The sequence below is a fragment of the Seriola aureovittata genome, chromosome 4 (genome assembly GCF_021018895.1).
Source record: "Seriola aureovittata isolate HTS-2021-v1 ecotype China chromosome 4, ASM2101889v1, whole genome shotgun sequence".
Taxonomy (NCBI): Eukaryota; Metazoa; Chordata; class Actinopteri; order Carangiformes; family Carangidae; genus Seriola; species Seriola aureovittata.
In genome coordinates, this window is record NC_079367.1 from 8,990,722 (window position 1) to 8,997,124 (window position 6,403).

The window sequence follows — 6,403 nt, forward strand, 5'->3', positions numbered from 1 at the left end:
AGGAAGATCAGCTATTGTCATTGTCATCACAACCGTCTCCATGTGATGTTTTCCTCCCTCTTTCCTGCTATTTTTCCCAGTAAGACTCTGGCTAAAGGAAAACAAACTAACAAATAAACAAACTTCAATCAAATTGAGCTTAAACCAGGCCATTTTAATGAAACATTACACAAAGCAATGAGAGAATATAGTCCTGGATTATTTAAGGAATGGGTCTAATCACAAATGACACATCAGTTGTTGCCTTAATAACTTCCTTGTTTAGATTGAGGAAACCTCATAGCTGACTTTATATTGGATAAATATACTTCACCCGCAGTAATTTGGAATATTTCAGTAATGTAAGATGTAAGACAGGGAAAGTTTTGTCCAACCAAACCCATTACTGACCACCACAGGCTCTCTACGAGTTCACACCTGTGCTGCGGCTGCATGTGAACCGCAGCTGCATGTGAAGTCCAAAGACTACATGCGGAGGAAAAATAGGATTTGGAGAGGATCACCGTGCGATTGAGGGAGGGACTAAAAGTGTGCATAATATTCCTTCCTCTCAGTGGGACTCGCTGCGAGCAGGTACAGCATCTCTGCAGTCCACCGCTCAGCTGTCACACTCAGCTGCCCAGCGCTTCCACTTCACAGGAAACTTCTCACACCGCAGCAGTCGGTAAGTGCAAAGTTTTTCTTTTTCTTTTTTTTCTTTTTTTTAATGTATTTGTAGCAAAATGAACTATACATCAATGTGTGCTGTTATCGGTGCTCGGTGCTCCTTTGATGCACAAAAGGGGAAAAGTGTCGGCTTTAAAGTTTCTGTTTTTTCCCGTCAGGAATTCTCGCAGCGCCCTTTAAAAAAAAAAAAAAAAAAAAAAAATTTTAGATGTGCTGCTTTTGACCTGTTTCATCTCTGCTTATTTTTGCGACCTTACAGCTGCGTTCAAAACGTCTAAACAAGAAAAAAAAAAGTTACGTGCACATCTTTATCTCTTTGTAAAATGAACTTTATGTCAAGATTTGTGAGTTTTTTACACTTTGTGGGCTTGAAACTGCCTTCAGATAGAGCACTCAAAATATAACATGCATAAAAAGGATCTATTTATATCACAAAATGAATAATTAGGGCTATATGAATACTTTTGCTCATTTTAATTACCACTGATTTATTGTTTGTCACCTCACCAAAGCCTAAAGGTAGTGTATGATCTGAATGATAGAAGTGATTTGCACATTATTCAGTTTGTGTATGGGCACTTTTTTTCCTGAAACAAGAGCATCTGAGTCTTTTTGAGCTGGTGAACATCTGCAAGCATTGAGCACTGACACATCTTCCCCTCACTCTATCAGCAGCTGCCACAGACTAGATATTCCAAATCGCTTAACATATGAATGTGAGGAAGATGGGACCTGCCACTGCCCATGTACACCACTCCTCCTCTAATGTATTCCTTCAGCTCAGTTTCTAGTCTCTTTTTGTTGATGCTGCTTCGAGTAAACAATGTTAAGTGATAAGCAAAGTGTGTAGGAGGGGAGGAAGGAGAGGAAGAGGAAGGTGCAGAGGAGGAGGAGGAGGAGGAAGTAGAGGAGGTGAGACAGATGAGAAGAGGAGGCAGTTTTACATTTGGAGAAGGGAGGGAGATGGTGAGGGAGAAGTGATGGAAATGTGAAGTTAACAAGCCTCTGGATGGATGGATTTGCTTCATCTTTTCTCACATTCAAAAAAAACTTGACTCAGACAAGAGTTGGCTGGGACAACATACATTTTTGAATGTTTTTTTAAAAAAGCCCTAAACCAGTTTTCACCCTTCTCAACTGTGCCGCTGATGTAGCAGGTTAATGAAACTCAGCTAAAATTTCTCACTCTATCTGTTTTTGACCCCCCTTCCTTCTCCCGCCATCTTTTCCTCCTCTCTCACACACCTACATAAACACATAAAAATACATACGCCCACACACACACACACACACACACATAGCATATGCCACACACTTGCAGCACACAAAGCGTAAACAGTGTGTGATAGATAGGTCGCTCCACCCTGCCTCATCTGTTTGTGTGTTGATCCCTTCAGCAGGCCCTGCTTCTCCTGTCCACAGCGTCCGTGATGAGTTACTACATGGATCCAGTTTCTTCCTACCCGGCCCTTCACCCCTGTGACCGTCTGGGCGCAATGGTAAGACCTCCCTCGTAAATTACCTCTGTGTTAAGGCTGCCTCAGCTACCTACCACACAGCCGGACAGGAGTGTGAGGGAAAGATCATTTGAGGGTGTGCATGTGTGTATGTGTGCGTGTGTGTGTAGCCACTCAGGCACATGGCAGTGTAGGAATGTGTGCAGGAGAGTTTGAATGGTGTGCTCCCGTGTGTGTGTGTGTGTGTGTGTGTATGTGTGTGTTCGCAACTCTGGATTCCATCAGCTCACAGGAACACGCTCTATCTGAACATTTTTCCTGTTTAGCTGCAGTGTCTCCATCTGTACATGGTGTTCATCGTGATTTCGTCAAAGGTTGGGAAACAGAGCTGTTGAACAAGATGATTTTCTACAAGGCTGTGAAATCGCCCTTATGATCCCCTTTCTGTTGCACAACCGGCCACCGCCAACATGCACTTCTCTTTTGCGATTAAAATTCTAAATATTGAGACCTGTATGCCTCCAACTTTGCCACTAACCAATCAAATTGGTGTCAGACCATAACTACTGAATAACAGTTTTCTCAGCGAAGCAGCACCCTGTTTGCAAGAACACCAAGGCTTCTAAATGCTCTCCAAATGAAAGCGCTGAATACAGAGTCAGAGACAGCGGTAGCTGGGAACATTGGGATTCCTGTCAGGAGAGCATTTGAAGGGTGAAGGCCAAGGAGCGGCAAAATAAATGCCTCCATTTGTATGCAGAGCGCTGGCACATTAGGATAAGAGACTGAGGTTATATGCAAATGGCAACCCCACCCTGGCCTGATAGAAAACATAGAAGAATACAGCTCCCAGGGTCCTAATTGGCTCAGGTGGTGGGGCTTGCCTTTGAAATTGAGACAACTGTATACCAGGACAGACTTGGTCAAAGGCTGAACCTGGGTCACCTCAGTAGGTCTATTCTCTTGAATTTACATGAATTATCAGCGAAAAAGCAGCAGCCCTGATATGTTTTATTTTTTTATGTTTACACTTCAGTCAGTTTCCTCTATGCTTTAAAAGACTACATGCAGAAAACAAGGGGAAAAAAAGAGCTTCCCAGCAGCATGTAGGAGCTAAAAAAAAAGTCTCCACCCTCACTGCAAAGGTGATCTCAATGTCTAAGAAACATACAGAGAGATTATAGAGGTGTGTGATGCCTCCCTACTGTAGAACATGCAACATATGGAACAGCAGAGCACTCTTCCTTATGCAGCTTTGGTTTGGAATCACATGAATCAATCCTCTGAATCACTGCCATGTTGCATCATCACTGACAGATGTAGAGGCTGACGGATGTAATTTTTGCATCTATAAAATGCAAGGGATTGCATCATGGGAAATGATAGCAGAAAGTAGGTTTTTTTTAGCAGGAATTTTTTAGGTTTCTTTTTTTTTGGGGGGTGCATTTGGACACTCAACTAAAACTGCAGAAGGCATCTGCAGGAGTGCACTACACAGTAAATGACTGTGGTTTCTGGACCTTAAAAAAAAATCTGATATTTACACTTGTCATTGCAGGAAACGCTTAATTTTGTTAAGTGCCTAAGTCATTACAAGGAGGCCAACAAGCACAACACCAAGGCCCTGCAACTGTAGCCCAGTTCCTTCGTTGAACCACTAGGGGGCAGATAGACTAGACAATAAATGAATTATCGAGCAAATGTATGCGTGTATAACCATGAGGCGCTGTATATGAAGGGCAAACCACAAATGTTGAATTAAAATGGTCCCTTACAACATTGAGAAATTTCATTCGCTTTTTACATGGGTTAAAAGTTTCATGTTCCCATATTGCAAAACACATTGTGTGATTTCAAAAGCATGTTCCCTTCTATATATAGTTCAAGTTACTCTGTGGGTTAACTGGCAGGTGACAAAACATTTAATGAGCATGAATCTACTTTGACGACACTGGAATTTCAATACAGGCTGTAAACATCTTAGACAGGAAGCACAACATCAAATACACTGACCTATTTATAGTATATAGAAACACTAAAAATGGTGTGGCCCATTCTCCACTCGAATCTGTCAGATCTTTGAATTTGCAGGAGAGTGGACTGGATTATCACTAGTCCACGTGCCAGTTGAGCGAGAATCTCAATGCCTGCTGACTTTTTTCTATTCAAATGTTGGTTTATTACTATAAATATCAACGTATAATGTAATGTGCATGTTTCTCTATGTTTTACCATGGTTTTATTATTGTTCAGAAATAGGCTTTTAACGTGTCCTGTCGCAAAAAATGGCTTGTAATACATTCCCATTCTGAATCATTTCACATACAATCCTACAGTAGCTGTGGTCATGTTTAAGACCATGACCATACTGGTGTCTGTGTCTTTCCTTTTTTTCTCCGGCACTACAAAAACACAAGCCAAATTATGTTGAAAATATTAATATACATATGAAAGTGGGAAGTACGGAAAGTTTGTATAGTATTCCGACTGAAAAGGTATTCAAGGCTCCGTCAAGGTCCCTGTTCATTTTCTGAATCGCAGACTGTCCTTTGCATTAAAAGTTATTCTACATTTGAACTGATCAAAGAATATTATAGTGTTGATGTTATCTCCACTGTTATCTATGTCAGTCTACCTGTCTAATCTATAAATCGTCCATGTGGCTCCTTCCATGCCTATCTAACTTTTTCCTCCTTGCTGACTGGCCTGATAGGAGATGGCAGCGTCCCACGCACAGCTCTGAAGAGCTTCGTAAACCAGCCTCCATGATCCTCCGGTCATGTTAGCCATCCATAAAGCTGGCCGGGTACTGATAAATGCCGCTGTGCTTAAACGGGGGCTGCTTATCAGATCGGCAGTCACTCTGTCAGCCAGTCTGACAGTTACACATACGACATATAACATATGACAGTCCCTCTTTGTGGGAGCTACATTGGCAAGATGAACTGCGGCGTTGCTCTTAGTCTCTTTTGACAAGATGAGTAATTGCACCATATTGAATGACACATGACCGAGGGACTTTTATGAAATGAGCATAAACTATGAAAGCATACTACATGTGATGAATGTGGAGCATACATTACTCCAGCACCAGCTGTGGTAACATTTTATAGAAACATGTTTTTAAGCCTAATTTAACATGGCAAGTAAAAAAGAGCACACTGTGCCTTGCTTGGCACGCTCTTGTGAGAAAAATGTCAATCCCTCATTCACATCAGTTTCAAACTGAAACATTCAACAACATCTATTGAGGTTTGTGTTTGTTGTGAAATGAAGATTTTGATATGCTATAAATGGCCAAGTGGCTATCTTCTCCCCGACTATCTCTTGTATCCACATAGAATTTCATATCTCCCCTGGCTCCCTTGTCAAGTGCTGACTTCAGACTTCCCCCCCCTTGGTGCGACCTCTTACGTGAACAGCTCTGTGATAAGCAGGATAAAACAACACTGCAAAGATAAACTGAATGAGTCAAATTTAGCCGCAAGGGGTTATCTGTGAGGGAAAACAATGAAAAAAATTGTTTTCAAAATCCAAGGTTGCACTGTCGGCCAAAGCCACCGGATAGTTTGATCAGCTGTTTTCGGCTTAACCTTTCACTACATCCCCAGGCAGAGAAATAAATGTTTTTCATTAGTTAAGAAATAAAAGTCTGGCCAAACTTATTTGTTACATGAAAACACACGTTGATTTAGTTTGTAAAGCTTGTAAAAGTAAAACACTGGCAAGTTGCAGTGTCCCTCCAATGGTTCAAGTATGATTTTGTGCTTAGAGTTCAAGCTTTGGAAATCATTGATTTTATGACTTGAATTTCATCCAAAACAAGTGATTGGCAAGTGGCAAGTGATTTGCTTAATGTTTATGAAATAACACATTCCCATCCAAGTATTTCTTTTTTTTTCATGTTTGATTGTGTCGTTCACCTCCAGAGGCAGAGTGGAGGGGTGGCATTGGGCCCTCAGACCCAGCTCCCAGGCGTGGTTCACCCTCAGCAGCAGTACTACCCATCGCAGCCCCTTTACCCCCAGGATATACCCCTGCAGGAGGTACCCAACGGACACGACGTGTGCCCTACTGGTAAGAAATGGACACAGAAAATCTGACTTCAAACATGGTTTTAGGTAGTACAAGAAGAGGCAATATACATATTCAGCAATATTTACAAGTATCCTGTATTTGTTAGTTGATATTTGATTAAGACCCATAATTCTAATGAAGTTAACCTTTAATTAATACATGTTTCATTGTTCTTATTAAATAGCTACTTCTGTAAAACTCAT

General features: G+C 41.4%; 1 long non-coding RNA gene across 1 annotated transcript; it reads left to right on the forward strand.

Annotated features, from left to right (window-relative positions):
- Positions 1 to 504: 504 nt before the first annotated feature.
- LOC130167614 (uncharacterized) lies at positions 505 to 6,194 on the forward strand. Its single transcript, XR_008827314.1, has 3 exons — positions 505 to 664; positions 2,064 to 2,165; positions 6,053 to 6,194. It is a non-coding gene; the product is annotated as an uncharacterized LOC130167614 (long non-coding RNA).
- The last annotated feature ends 209 nt before the right edge of the window (positions 6,195 to 6,403 follow it).